Consider the following 14,082-nt stretch of genomic DNA (forward strand, 5'->3'; position numbering starts at 1 on the left):
GCATGTATCATTCGTATTTTGCACCGGCGCACAGCGGGTTTTTCCCTCCAGAGACGCACGTCGGCAAACTAGGGAATGAACTTGCGCTCCCTGGGCGGTTCAGCGCAAAAAGGAGGCGTGTTCCGGCGCAAACCATCCCTGATGCTATTTTGCAGTTTCAAAAAACAATTGCGCCACTGACCAAAAAAAAAGTCTAAAGTCAGTGGCGCGTTGTTCATTATGCTATTTTAAGGGCGCATGCTTGACCATAATGTATAGCATGCACAATGCGCACACACTTTGCATCTAATCTACACAGATGCAACAGTTATTTTTGCAAATCATAAATTGTTACAATAAAAAATATTAACACATGAGATAAGGGAAATCATAGTGGTGAGCTTTGTGGTGATAGTTTTAATTTATTGTGTGGCTGCGTTAAAAAATTATCATGCAAATAGTGATTAAAATATTTTCATAAGTTTGTTGTGTGGCTGTATTACGTTTATTTCATGTAAATAATAATTAAAATGTTTTCATAAGAAACCTAAATGTATATAAACTTGATAAGTGTACTTTGGGGTTGGACCTTGCTTGCGTTTCTTGGGTCCGATTTCAAAGCCCCCAAACCCTTTCAGCGGTGAGGGTGGACGCAGCGATGTCGTCTGCTGGTGTCAGGTCCTGAGGCAGATCCACCTCCCGTTACACGGCGTGCCCGATTTATGCTGGCAAACTTGGGATTCCCCCGTCTCCTGACATCATTGTAGCCCTTGGCGCAACAATGGGGATGCCAGCTGATGAGACTGTGGCTATATACTCTTACGCCTGTTTAACCGACGCTGATTTGGGCGGGTTTCTCCCATCCCCATACAAAACAACTTCTCTGTCTTTGACTGCTCTTACAAGAACGTCGGTCTCCTCGGCTGTAAACCGCTCCTGGCGTGCGCCAGGTAAATCCGTCATAATAATAGCAACCCCCCATAGAACTTGCGCACTTGCGTTTAAAGGGAATGTTGGATAGCGTTCTGATTGGTTTATTTGACGTTACGCCCAAACCACACCTATGAATAATGAACCTACTTCAGACCAACCTCTTATTGATTTGCGCCTTCCGCAAGAGTTTTTTCTCCCGCGGGGAAAATAGCAACAGCGCCCAAGATCTGCCCACAAAGTCACTTGCGTTTTGCGCTTCGCACTTGCATTTCAGATCGTTAAAATAGGGCCCCATAAGTCACTTGTTGTATATATTCACGTTTATTAAGATTTTCAAACCGAAGAACAGACATTTAATCTGGAAACTTAAGATTATTCTTTATTCAACTAAACAATAGCACAGAACAGCAGACTGAATAGGTGTCCATACATGTTAACATAACATTAACATTTATTCAGCTTACACAATAGCATACAGAACATACCTGGGAGGCTGAAAAGGCTAATTTAACACGACAAGCCAAATCAAGTTCAAAAAGGTCCCGTTTAATTTATACGTCGCACCTGACTATAAAGACGAGGACCAGCCAAATTATGATACAAGTGCGACTTATAGTCCGGAAAATACGGTAAGTAAAGATCATGTTCAGGGACCATACTTCGTAAATTGTCTACTGTAATTTTTTTTAAACATATTTTTTTGTTAGTGGATGCAGCTGTTACCAACTTTATCAGGATACATGAAGATTCCAGATTTTAAATAGTTATATAAAAATAATATAAAAAATACCTATATGACCTGTGTTGTTGTCCAGGGTCACATATTTGAGACTTGGGTCACTTTTAAAATATGACTGTATGATAATAATGGAATGACATTTTATTCTGAACAATTTTAAAATCCCTGCTAAATTGTAAAATCAACATATTTGTAATATTTAGTAATTTAAAAAATATGTTTTAATCGCATGTGCATTTTCAACCAAAACAGTAGAGCCAGAAAGGAAAAGGCAGAACAAATATAGATAAAAATATGTAGAAATTCATTTTTTTATCCTACAAATTTTAAACCAGCTTACATTAGATAAAACAGTGGTTATTAGGTGTTCCAAGCTAGCAATTTATGGTAACTAACTATTCTGGGTGGTTGACAGCCAACTGGTCTGTCAGTCCATTCTCATGAAATGCGTATAAATAGCACGTAGTTAAAAAGTCATGCAATACATACACCAAATTCCAATTTTGTGTGCATGTGATACTCCAGTCCTTCCCGTCTTTCTATTTATTGTTTTTTTGTTTTTTGTTTTTTTTACCTTGTCGCTTGGGATTAGAGCAAGTTTTTGTTATATAAAATGACATCCAAACCCCAACTCCAAGTGACCATGGTTTAAAAATAGACAAAACATGAAGAAATGTATATATTAAAAAGACATCCTAAAACAAATCCCAAAAACAAATGAGAAATGTAAAAGATATGCAATATAAATGAACGGGAAGGACTGGCGTATGCGTATCACATGCATGCAAAATTGGAATTTGGGGTATGTATTGCACAAATTTTCAACTTCGTGTTATTTATATGTATTTCATGAGAATGGGTTGGGTCTGTAAACCTTTCACCTTAGTGGACCAGAAACTACTATGTTCAAAAACCAAACCGTTTTTAAGCAGTTTTTCAGCAGATGTCATTGAATTAAACCATGTTCCCTCCATTCAACTGTGACCAGCTGTGAAAAGTAATGTTATAAGAGAGATGATGCAAAGGACACACTATTGCAAAATACACAAACATTAAACGGTATAACACAATCTGTCCCTTTTCCATGAGCCAAAAAGGCATTGGATTTAACTCACAAAGCGCTCATAAACAAATAAACCTACCGCAGACACAATCAACTTTATCACTCCTGAGAGCCATACACAGATGCATATCAGCTTATGAACTGACAGACATCTCACAAACCTTGCTTTTATCACCCAGAGGCAACAAAGCGTTTCATTTCACACGCTTAACTTATTAAAGTGATCAAAGCTTCAATCAAAAGTTCTCCTGACTAGTTAAACATCGAAATGTTAAAAGGAGCTGGAAGCTTATTCTCATCAACACGGGCCATATTTAACCTTTAATTTTAAAGCGTCTGTCCGAATTTTGCTCGACAGACTCGGTTTGTTCATAAAGGTTAATTACATTTGGCTTTAGCTCTGGGCTGGGCATTGCCGAAACCCAGAGGGGTTGACGGATTGTCAGGTTGAATATGTTTGTGCCATTTCCACAAGCACATGAAGCAGATGCTACAGTACGCTTAGCTCTCACTTTCTATGATCGGATTTTAATGAATATTTTAAAACATAAATATAAACAGTAACTTAAAACAAAACACATATTTTTTAAATAATTGAAATCTAATGCAATTAATATCAGCAAGGGAAATGCTAATTTATACTCCCTCTATGAAATATAAAGTAAATAAGTAAATACATGAAGTAAAACGACTTCTCATGCTATAGTAAAAAATGCTGGGTTGTTTTACCCCATGGTTGGGTAAAATATAGAGAAACCAATGCTATCTCATGGCAATTCGTACATATTTTACAAGGTGGCTAATTCGTATTAATTCATATGACCATATTCATAGATATTCGTAAGATTTTCCTTGACCCCTGTGGCGTTGGGGTTAGTAGTTGGGTTTCGTTATTGTTTTTTATGATAACCGTTGTTTTTTTTTGCGCGATTAACTTCGTACGAATTCTTACGAATTAGCCAACTAGTATAATATGTACAAATTCTAGTGAGATCAGGCTGGGGAAACCCACACGAAATGTTAAAATACCAGCGGATATCCATATTTAACTCATCTATAATATTATGGTCTCTTTGTCTAGTTGTCATGAACTGACCAGATGTTAGGACAAGCATGAATTATTGTATTAAAATTCTGGATTATTTTTAACACAGTACTTGGGACAAACCCAGCCATTGTGTTAAATTCACCCTGAAAATGTTTTTATTTAACTCAACAATGCCAGCATTTTGGGTTGAAATTAGAGGTCTTCAGGGTCCATCTAGAAAACCCGACCCGAGATCCAAGCGTTTCGGGTCTAAAAGTTTCACTTGGCCTTGGACTAATTTTGTCAAGTTTGTCTCATGGTCTTTCTTTAAAAAAAGATGATTTATGCACGTCGGGTTCGGTGATTTCCTCTTGTTGAAACAACCCAGCATAAGTTTAATTATAAGCCAGCAGGTTAAAATAACTCAGTATTTTTTAGAATGTATTGTATCATTATTTTCTTCTCTAAAACTACAAAAAATAAACAAGAAGCTCTGCTGACAAAGTCTATTAGTGTGGCAGTTGACGGACATTGTGGAAGTTGAATATATCTTTTAAGATGTATTATGCATTATGGGAGTTAAATGAAGGGGGAGATTATACGATCTGCTCATTAAAACACTTAATGGTGCATGAAGTAAAGATTTGCATCTGTTCGCTCAAACAATATGGCTGCTTCTATTGCTTTCGATTTGAAAGCGCACTTGCACTCGTGCACGTACGCACAGAAATATGGTGTATTGATAAACCTGGGCAGCAATTGATCAATAACACACTTTATGATGTTGGCTTGTCTTTCATCAAATTAGCTTTCATGTGTATCACTCGATGATGTTTATCACTCGTGGTTTTTTGTCAGCCTTCATAAAGCGTCTCTTATCTATCTCTCCTCAATTCTGAATTAGATTCTTGTGTCGCATATAAAATGAAAAGATCTTTTAATGACTACAGGCCTTCATAAACGTAGGCGTCTTTCAACTCAGTCACTAAATAATTAAAAGCATATGATCACAAACCAAATATGATGATACTAGCTACCTAAATCCACAATCCTGTTGTTCTAATTTATTGTGACACAATCATGGCAGTCCCATGTGGAAGCACATGGGCATGGTTTGTGTGCCATGTGCTCCCCAGTCTAGTGTCATGACCCCACCCCCTTGTTAATTAATCTCTTGGTTTATTCCCCTGACCAGTTGCCCTTACTAGGTTTGTTTGAGATGCGCATTGCCTTGCCTGAAATATAGGCGAGAGTAGGCGGCTGCTTTGAGGGGAGTAGTGAAAAAAGTGCAGGCAAGCTGGACACTTCCTGAATCTCGCTGTGTTGTCGACTGCAAACGGCAGCAATGGAAGAGATCGCATTTGCGTATTTTATCGCGGATTAAATGGATGCAACTGAAGTACCAACAAATGCATTTACATTAAGATGTTTATAAGGAGAATCAGCAAAGGTGAACTGTTCATTACTGTTCATTACTGACATCAGAGCGAGTCGGACGTAACTCGGACACTTTTATAACTGGCATGCATCTCGCGGCGATCACCAGTGATCGATTATGCGCAGAATTAGCTAATCTCAAATAAGCCTATTATTTGCTCCCCTATTTAATGCCTTTGTGCTTGCTCTCCGGGGCTGGTACATTTTGTAATTATTGGATGTGATGTCTTGTTAAGTGATAAAGTTTTGTTTTGCAAAATGCTGTCTGCAAATTTTGAGTTATGTCTGAAAGGTTCTGTGGATGTTAATGGTTCTGCCAGAAAACAACCATTTTAGGACCCTTTGCAAAAAATGCGACAAGGAAAAATATCTCATCAATAATATATTGACTTGAATTTTTTTTTTTATTTAACTAGGAATGTCCCATTCAGATACAATATTTCTTCAAAAGGGAAGTCCCTTCTGCGTTTACAGGAATGACATGAATATGCAATAAATAAATAAATACGGCGTGCGCCCATTGTTTCCGGCTTAAAGTATAAAAAGCCCAAACTTGCTGTCATAGGCACATCTTGTAAAGCTGGGTAAACCGGGGGTCAAACAACAGAAATGACTCTTGGGAAGGTTAAGAGTTTGATGCGTTTTGATGTCAGGATTGGTGGGCCAGAGGGAGACAAGAGGACATTATCTATAATCTGTTGTTATAAAGGCATCAAACAGAGACAGTGAAAGCTTTTGGGATGACCTGCACATGACAAATGGCTGCCGAGGATGACAGACGGAGACCTTTACAGCCAAAATGATGTGCACTGAACGTTTCAGGTTTAAGTGAAAGGTCTAAAATGAGCATCCAATTGCTGGCTGTCGGTTATTCTGAGTCGGATGATTTGTTTGAGAATATGAAGTTTATTCCTAATGTTGTTAGAATCTTTCTACCGTTCATAATTGTATTTGAAAGTTTTTTTTTCACTTTATCACTTTTGGTTACAACATTATTTTCTACTCAAAAACACCTGGCTATACAGATCTGCTAATTTAATACATCCTACGGGATTCTTTCTGTATGAAATTGCCCTCTTTATATCAGCTATCTCTGTGCAAGAACATAAGAATTATGCTTTAAGTTTTCTTCAAAACTAGAACCGGTATCCTGATACATGTTGTGAATGCCAAAATAGTAGCTTTGGTCTGAAACGCATGATAAATATGCTTTTCACGCAAATGCTGCTATTTTTGCAATCGTTCACAGTCTGTCTGTACTTAGCACCTGTACACGCTGGGTTTGTAGTGACAGCTTCCCGACATCTGAATAAATCCATCACCTTATATTTAAAAGCACTTGAAGAGTCTTTAGCTGCGAACAGCCCCTGCTTGCATTTGTTATAAAGCGTGAGATCATTTGCAATGCATCCACTGTGTGTCCTATTAATTTGTATCGGTTTACAATCCCTGTCATGCCCATGTGACCAAGAAAATAATTACAGTTTATTTATGTGGGAAAACAAAACGGTGTCTTCATTATGAATGTATTGTTGACGGTGGGCTACGACTGCAGCCGTGATCGTATGTGCTGGATGGGTCGATCTGCTGGCCTTCTCCATCAGACATGCTTCGGTAGCTTTAGATTATATTCAGTGAGAGCCAGATAGCGTGTCACTTTTCATGGAGCTTTTATCGCATCACCAGGCCTTTAAAAAGATAACCACCATGAGGGTTCTGACTAGCAGCCCTGATAAGACAATGAAGTGAATGTAAGAATCTTGGATTAGCAAACTTGACCTAGCGGTCAAAGAAATAACTTCTCTTCTTGGAAGAAAAACACTGTATTTAAGAAACAATATTGCATATTTGAATTAGTACAAAATGCTATAGCCTATGTAAAAATACCCCAGGCAAAATAGGGTAAGGGTTTACATGAGGAAATTAGCCCCCTGGTAAGAATTCAATCTGAATGAATAAGAACTCAGCAGGAAATTTTATTCTCAATCTGAATCAAACTAAATCCTTCATTGGTTTGGATGTTTTACCCCAGCAAGCAATTTTGCATTTAAAAAACATCTAATAGCTGTCCAAACACAGCCCAGATGTCTAAGCTGAAACAAGGAAACATTTGGACTGTCTGTGAACACTTTTACCGCCAGCCTTTGTTTTGTTTTTTTTTTGAAGAGTTGCCCTTCAGCATTTTTTTTGTGATTTTCACAAAAGTTTCACAAAATGCCAGGACAATTTTCTTCTAAAAATATATAAACATACAAATATATCAAATGAAAGAACAGACCGTCCGCTTTCAAATAAACAAAACGGGAAAAAAACGTTTCATCCTATCTATATTTTTTTCTCTGCATATAAACTCTTTAATAAACCCTGCCTCCCTGAAACGCGTTGAATTTGTACAAAGATCATATTTCTGAAAAGCATGTCCCCTCCGATTGGCCAGCTAACCAGTGCATTGTGATTGGCCTGAATACCTCTGATGTCAGCCGGAAAAGTGATGCTCACTACACCCTACTGAAAAATCCAGCTAAGACCAGCATAAGCATGCGCTGTTCCTCCCAGTCTGACAAAGCTGGTCATGCTGGTGGGCCAGCTGGTCTTCCCGCCTGGACCAGCTTAAAAAGTGACCAAAACACAGCTAGACCAGCTTGCTACACCAGCAAAACCAGCTAAAACCAAGCTGGAGACCAGCTAAAACCAGCTCACCGGCTTATGCTGGTCTTAGCTGGATTTTTCAGTAGGGTAGCCTCTTTCACACAGTAATTCTGGTAAATTACCATGAATTTACCAGAATGAATTTACCAGTAAATACAAAAATGCTCTGTTCACACACGCAGTGACGTTCCGTCTTTTTTTTACCAGTAAGACATCGTTCTACCGGTAAATTCTGAGAGAAAGCGGAAGTTACCTGTGGTACACGGCAAGCTTTGTGTTGTATTTGTAAACAATCCACTTTGTTCATATCCACGGTCCGTATTTTGGTGCTTTCACGTCCGTGGTAAACGCTGGCGGCCACGAAGTTGCTCATTACCAAACAACATTGCATTAGGCGACGTCAAACCGAAACTGTGTCTTAAACAACAGTACTGTTTGCACATTAGGCTTCACAGAGGGCGTGCTAAGGATGTCGGCAATTCGGCATAAACTTCAGGTGTGCTTGACTTTTAAGGAGTGTGTGTGTGAAATGTCCCTAAACAGTGTGTTAATCATGGTTTAAAGGTGCAGTGTATAATTTTTATAAGGATCTTTTGACATCAATGCAATATAAAATACATAACTATATTTGCAGTGGTGTATAAAGACCTTTCATAATGAACCGTTAGAAGTGATGTTTTTTCTACATACACCGAGGGTCCCCTTACATGGAAGTCGCCATTTTGTGCCGCCATGTTTCTACAGAAGCCTTTAATTGACAAACTTTTTTTTACCAAGTTGTCTCCGAAGATGTCTAGTGGCGGCTACCGTAGCTTCTCTATGCGTTTGGGTGAACGGTGGACTGAAACGTTGGTTGAAATTCGTAACCTCACCACTAAATGTCACTAAAATTTACACACTGCACCTTTAAATAGTCAGTAGTAAATTCTTTAAATATGAAAACAAAGACAGAAGCAGGAGGAACTATGATAATGACCGCTGTGTCCATGTCAACAGGCTAAAGAAGTAAACTGTTGCCTACAATCCGTGTGTTTGTTGTAGTCCAAGAAGAGAGATTTAAGTTGGAATCAATATCTGGTGTTGTCGCTACTTTGGGGTTGTACCTTTTGCATATCGTTAACATGTACTAATACACACTTACACAACATAGGAAATGTAAAATCGTGAATCGGACCATTGGTGCTCTTTAATATTGATGTTGCACAGTCATAAACAGTACTTACATCAAAGTACAGATCACCTTTCTGCCTGTAGCCTTTTAAAATCAAGCGCTTGGGAACAATAAGATTGCTTTTATTTCCAAGCAATGCACAATAACATCTCACGCTCTCTCTGTGGCGTCTTTACGTATGTGCTTGATAATCCATCCATGATGAGTCATTTTATTCCTGACAAACTCACCGAGTCTTAACGTAGGATGCTTCAGCCTTCCATTTTAAACCTCACCCTGCCAAAACTCGTATCAAAGAAACAAAGGAATAGAATGTGACCTAGTTCAGTCCCACGGCACATCAGACTCACATCAGAATCAATGAGCGAAGACGTGCAGCGCATCTGCCAAGAAACACAACACTTTTTTAACTCCAGAGACTCCCGTTGTTGGCCCTGTGAAGCAGTCTGTTTCCTCTCACCCCATCGCTTTGTTTGTGCAACTCCCTCGATCGTGAGCTAAATGAAGTGGCCCAAGGGCGAAACTGTTTTGGGAAAGATGAATTGAATGTTAAAAGATGTACTTAAAATCTTCCTTAATTAATTTTGGGAATAATTATGAAAAGCCCAGCGTGGGTTCGAGTTTAAAGAGATTTGAGTGATCTGCGTTAAGACCCACGTACAAAATGAGCGAAAAACTTGTTTTATATTTTATAACATCAGTCTGTGATCTATTGATTGGATAATGGATCCCACTGTGAAGTATTATTGCATCCATTATTGTTGCTTAAACCAATCCCAGTTATAATAAGCATGAAATTGATATACGATATCAAGATGCAGCTTCTGAAAGATTCCTTGCATTAATGGCTTCTTAGATGTGTGCTCGTGTTTAACTTCAGCATCTGAAGTTTGCAAGACCCAAAGGCATTGTGAAGAAGCAACCAATCTTGTCTTTGGTTTTTAAAGACGCCATCTGCTTTGTAATAGCAACCCAAAGTGAGTGTTCCCCCCTTTTAGGCTGTCATACCATGATGGTCCTCTCCTAAAGATCGATTTTGCTTTGTAATTTTGCCCTGTCATATAGACTTGACAACGAAATTTTATCTGCCCTCGACATCGCGGCACTTACTGTAAAAAAAATATAAAATAAAACATTGGTCTGTACCGCGTTCAATATCGTTCCCTGCAATTTTCCACAAAAGTGGCACTTTAATCAGTCCTATTTTTATATTTGGGAAAATGTATTGAAATGCTTTTACTTACAGAGAATTGCAAGCGCATAAACACACAGACCCAGCTTTCTGAAAAGTCTCTTGAAAGATGTCACGCCTCAGCAGTGCATTGTGGGATGCCAATCAGGCTTGCCGTGCCAGGGCTACCACCCCTGGTCTTACTAATCCCCCCGAACAGATCCATCTAAAGAGCAGGTAAACAAAAGACCTCGAAAGCCTAAGATTAATTTGGGAATTACACGGAGCAGCAGGACCGTACATGCACAGAGATGAAGAAAGTGAGGGACAGGATTTACTCAGATTGGACATCTACGTTTGGAGACTAAAATGGTTTAATTACAGTGAAGCTCACAGGTCACTTAACAGCCCATTAATTTCATTCACATATAAAATCATTTCATGCTGTTGGGCCTCTTTCGTTTTGGTTTTAACAACTGTATTAGTAATGCATTGCTAAAGATAGACCATTGACAATTCGGTTACTGTCAAACAAACAAGTACAGACCTCCAACAACCCAACAGTCAGATACATTAACCGGGTTTCTTTCAAACAAAACAGTACAGACTTCCAACAACTCAACGGTCAGATGAATTAAGCTTATATCCCAAGAAGTACAAGAGAACAAATTGACTTTTTTGGACTGTGCAGTTTAAAAAAAGAAAGAAGGCAGAGTCCCGGCATAAAAACCCAAATTAATAGATGCAGTTTGATTCCTTAGTAGAGGTCATCACTTAAACTCTTAAAAATAATGGTTCCTAAAAAGGTTCTTAACAGATAAGACGATAAAAAAGAGAGAAATTATAAAATACAAAAGCAGTTTATTTTAGTTTAAAATAAAGTTTATGTAAATTTTAAAGTGCTGACTGAGTGTCTGTATCACAGTGGCACTCTCAGAAATAAAGATACAAAAGCTGTCACTGGGGCAGTAGGCTACCACTGGGGCAGTAGGCTACCCTCTTAAAAAGTACACCTATGTACCCTAAAGAGTGCATATTAGTACCTCAAAGGTACATATTTGTGCCTAAATGGTACATATTAGGATCTTTTAAAAGGGTACTGCCCCAGTGACAGCTTTTGTACATTTACATTATGGTGGAGTAATGCTATATAATCATAAACGTTATACAACGTTATTTTGCTATAATACAATGTGTTCACGTGGTTCATGGTTAAAAAACATTTTATTTTCCACATACTGTACATTACAATTTTGTAGCTCCAGATGTTCTGCTTTCCTCAAATGCTTTGATTTTGTATAAAGCTCATCAATCTAAAAAACTCTGTGTCCCTAATTGGCCAGCTAATCTGTACGTTGCGATTGGTCTGGATACCTCTGACATCAGAAGGAAATGTGACGCTCCTTACCATGTTTGAAAGATTGGCTCGCAACGCTAAAAGGAGTTAATATAAAGGCTGAGTCCAAATCGGGAGGAATTATAATAATTTCGGTCTTATCCACGTCAACAGGCCCAGGGAGTAAACTGTGGCCTACAATCTGTGTGTTTGTTGTAGTCCAAGAAAAGAGATTTACATTGGAGAATATACTAGCGTCATCGTTAACTTTGGGGTTTGTACCTTCTGCATTTCGTTAACATTCTAATACACACTACAAACCAAAGGAAATGTAAAAATCGTGAATCGGACCATAGTTACTCTTTAATTTATTGTTGGGTCAAATGTACTGTACAGTGCCCTCCAATGGGGGTCGGTGACTTCTTTTTTTCGAGGGCGCTCAATGCGAAGTTCGTCATGAAGTTCATCATAACATTTTCAGATATTTTAGAAAATGTTTTAGATCTTTCAGTTAATTAAATGTGAAGTTACGCGGTCCACGACATTCAAGTCCAAAAAATGTGCGTCCATCCTTTACAAAATAAATCCAAACGGCTCCAGGATGATAAACAAAGGTCTTCTGAGGGTAATCCACGCGGTGTTGTTGTAGAAATATCCATATTTAAAACTTTATTAACGAAAATAAATACCTTCCGGTAGCGCCGCCATCTTAGACTCCTTTGTAATCAGGAGAGAGTATTAGCGTAGTATACGCACTTTTTTTAGTGACGTATGACAAATTCGGAGGGCAGGGGCACAGAGCAGCAGCAGAGTAGCCTCCGTAAATTGGGTAAAGCTCTGATCTTGAATGCGGACGCGACTAAGATGGCGGTGCTACCGGAAGGTAGTTATTTTCATTAATAAAGTTTTAAATATGGATATTTCTACAACAACACGGCGTGGATTACCCTCAGAAGACCTTTGTTTATCATCCTGGAGCCGTTTGGATTTATTTTGTGAAGGATGGACGCACTTTTTTTGGACTTGAAGGTCGTGGACCCCGTAACATTACATTTAATCAACTGAAAGATCTAAAACATTTTCTAAAATATCCGAAAATGTGTTGGTCTGAAAAACGATGGACATTTGCAACTCGGACAGCTTGGGGGTGAGTAAATCATGGGTTTAATTTCATTTTTGGCCGAACTATCCCTTTAATTTTGACTTCTCAAAGTGTCTACTTTTAAAATGAGACATTTGGCAGACAGTTTCACCCAAAGTAATTTAGTTTGTACCTCTATATAGCCCAGCTGTTGGGTTAAATAAACGCAGAATTTTTTTATATTTGACCCAAAATTGGTTAAAACATCACAGCATTTGGGTTCACACCAGACGTGAGCTCAATGATTTGCGTGAGTAGATTACATACAAAGTCAATGCAAAGACGCGATCAGTCGCGTCCTAGCGTAGAGGCGACATGGCGACCGCGTTTGCCGCAAAAAACTTGTGCTATTCGCCTCAAACGCGTCTTCGGCCAAGTTGAAAATATTCAACTCAAGCGAAAAATTTGCATGACACAAAGTTAAATCCCGCGAGTAATCTAGAGCGAGTAACACGATGCCCCGCGTTTGGTGTGTACGTAGCAATACACTGTGCATGCGGAAAGTCTCTCTGTCAGATGATGTCATTCTATAACCGTTGATGATTGGTTCTCTTTACTAGAAGGCGGGACTAGAGCGGCCATATTGACTGTTGCGATCTCCCACATTCATATCAATACCAATGATGCATCTTGTTAATATTAAATATCTTTGGTTAAAAAAAAAAAAAACATTTTTAGGGTGTAGATTGACAGACAGAAACTTTACAAATTCATGTCAGTTCACCACAAAGTTTGACTAGCGTGTAAAACTTGACAGTAAAATTAGAACACAGAGGGGTTTGCATATATTCGCTTTATTTTCACACAACCACACACAACTGCCTGCTGCATACAGTACAATGTCCTTTCTTTAATTCTGGCTGTTTGCTTTGTGTGCATTGTTCTGTTTGTCTTGCTAATGAATTTGGACTTAATTGGAGATGTAGATAACAGAACGTGGAATGTACTCTGGTACCCCTGAAAAAAAAAGGGTCAATAGAGATTACAAGAGCCAACCGAGTCAATTATATTAAATGCCAGCCATTTTCCATCTGTGAAGAACATCTCATGTTTTAAAGGTCACTTGGGATCTTTAGAGAGATCTGTTCAATCTTTCTCCTGAAGATCTATGTTCCTCCAGAGTCTGAGTAATACAAATACATGTAGGGACAAAAGTACACAAGTTTGCACAGCAACACACAAACACGCCTGTCTACATGACTTTTAAGTGAACTCAAAGACCCACACACACATTTTCTGCTGTTTTCTGCCAGTTTTCAGAAGGATTGTGAATGTGATTTAGTTAGTTTGTGCATAGTCTCATGTGGCAGCTTTGAATGGCCAAGGACCACCCAAGAAACCATATGACTGGCACATAAAGCAACCAATCACATTTTGTTTTGTGCCACGTCATTTTTTTAAGGGCTTGGAGATGTTGCCACAATAACAGACCTTTA

At 38.6% G+C, this 14,082-nt stretch overlaps 1 protein-coding gene across 3 annotated transcripts in view; it reads right to left on the reverse strand.

Annotated features, from left to right (window-relative positions):
• The window catches only part of tcerg1l (transcription elongation regulator 1 like), a 117,282-nt gene that overhangs the window by 21,457 nt on the left and 81,743 nt on the right, over nt 1-14,082 (reverse strand). The window lies entirely within an intron of this gene.

Source organism: Paramisgurnus dabryanus, chromosome 1 (genome assembly GCF_030506205.2).
Source record: "Paramisgurnus dabryanus chromosome 1, PD_genome_1.1, whole genome shotgun sequence".
NCBI lineage: Eukaryota > Metazoa > Chordata > Actinopteri > Cypriniformes > Cobitidae > Paramisgurnus > Paramisgurnus dabryanus.